This window comes from Furipterus horrens, unplaced genomic scaffold (assembly GCF_987537825.1).
Source record: "Furipterus horrens unplaced genomic scaffold, mFurHor1.1.pri manual_scaffold_2, whole genome shotgun sequence".
NCBI classification, from domain to species: Eukaryota; Metazoa; Chordata; class Mammalia; order Chiroptera; family Furipteridae; genus Furipterus; species Furipterus horrens.
The window spans coordinates 58,264,879-58,267,010 of NW_028327172.1; the positions used below are offsets into that span (position 1 = coordinate 58,264,879).

General features: G+C 41.2%; 1 pseudogene; it reads right to left on the minus strand.

Moving 5' to 3' along the window:
• Positions 1–275: 275 nt before the first annotated feature.
• LOC150018630 (splicing factor 45 pseudogene) lies at positions 276–1,910 on the minus strand (annotated as a pseudogene).
• Positions 1,911–2,132: the final 222 nt, after the last annotated feature.

The following is a 2,132-nucleotide window of genomic DNA, read 5'->3' on the forward strand; positions in this document are numbered from 1 at the left end:
ATATTATAATTTTATCTTTTGATATATAAAATAAATATAAATAAAATATAATAAAAACAGTTTTTATTTTTATTTTTTTTTCACCTTTGGCAGACTGCCAAGATGATACTTTATTATAGAACTAATGAAGCTACAGTAACTCGTAGGTTCTATTAAAATGATTTTTTTAAAAAACACACAAAAAAGAAAAGCAAAAGACAATTTAATACAACTCCAAATCCCAAAACTTTCTAATTTTTTTTTTAGTGCAAGAAATGCTGTATCACTGAAGACTTGAGAATTATCATTGAAATCCTAGCAAAAACAAGATAATTACTTCAGAAGTGGTAATAAAAAGAGAAACAACCAGAGGCACACAGATTTTTTTTTAAAGGATTTTTATACTATATGAAAAAACCACGAAATAAAAAAGGGATTAATCAACATATATCTTAGCAGTCCTTCCAAGAGTCTCTTTAGCCAACAGCCACGCAAGCTGGCTGTCACGTTTTTCTTCTCTGCTCAGCTTGTAGATTTTGCTCTCGCTCTTAAAATCAAACTTGTTCCACCAAATCCAAGACCCTGAATTTATCCAAATTGTAGAAACAAGCCTTTACCACCCGTCCACCAAAATACCTCCCATTCAGATCAACGACAGCTTTAATTGCTGATTCAACTCTCTCAAATTCCAAAAATATTCGTACTGCTTCATCATCAGGGGCACCAGGAATTTCAAATATCACACATTTTCCAACTTTGCCATATTTTTCACATTCTTCCTTGGTTTCAACTTCCAAGTCTTCATCTACCTCTCCTGCACCAACCATGTTCTTTAGTAGTACCACTTTAGTACGACACTTAAGTATTTCAGTTAACGGATTTGAATCTGACTTCTTGGCTGCATCTTTCTCTGTGGCTTCGCCCACAATGATCTTGCCTCCTCGTTTGCTCGTCTTCTCCACTGACAACGCTGTACTCAGCCCTTGCTCATGCTTCCCAAGACCCTGGCCTTCCCGGAAGCCATACTTCTGCATGATTTTATGTGCTACTGTACCGCCCATGTTGGCGAGGAAGGAGTTGCCAGGGCCTGTTGGAGATCTGGGTCTGTCCTGTTCCTCATACATGGGGGGAGGTATGGCAGCTTTGGAAGACTGTGAGCGAGGTCTTGAATCCTCTTCATAAGGAAATTCGCGGGGTAACTCTTTGTCTTTCTCTACAAGAGAAGTGGGTGGTGCAATGGCAGCTCCTCCCATACTTCTTTTTCTCCTCTCTCGCTCATAATCTTCATTTTCATCAGAATCTGGATCTGGTCGTCTTGAAAATCCACTAGCTTCATGTCTGTCTTTACATCTCTTTTCTCTCTCTTCTATTTCTTTTTGTCTTTCCAGCTCCCGCTGTCTCTGTCGTTCCTCTCTTTGGCGCTTCACCACTTTCTCATAATCATTAGGAAACATAGGATCATATTCATCAGCTAAGGGAATCAAAACTTCTCCTGCAGAAAATCCACTGGGTACAGGATCCTTTAGGCCGGCTGCTACATGAGGTGGGGTATCCACAATCTGTCGGTCATCTGAAGAGCCGCCTCGCTTTAGGTCAATTACTGGGGCAAGGACTGTACTTTGTTTTGTTCTCTGGCTCTTTGCTTGAGTGAGAGCTGCCTTCTTTACCTGCAGCTGAGACTGCAGAAGTTTGAAGTTTTTGGACCAGCCTTCCGTTTTCGAGTCACTGGTCTCCACTCCCAGGTCGTCATACAGCGACATCTTTTCAGTTTAATGCCGGCCCGCCAGGCCGACTCTACCCATGGGCCGCGTCGGCGCACCAAGGTCAACACGCCGCGGGGAGTGAAGGCTGGGTCCACTAGGCCTAAGCCCAGGACCGCGCGGCCCGCTTCCCAGCGCCAACCACTAAGCCGAAGCTGCAAGGGCGCAAGCTGCTGAGGAATCAAAAACAGTTCTTTTTAAATTGCATTATCCAGTAACTAAGTAGGTTGATCTTTTTATGTATGTTTTGGCCATTTGTAGTGTTTCTTCTGTGGCTTTCCTGTACATACATTTTTCCTATTTTTTTATTATGTCAGTTATATGACTTTAAGATGGTCTTCATATGACCTTCAAATTAAAATTAATTAAAACCTTTTTACTTAGGACACATAT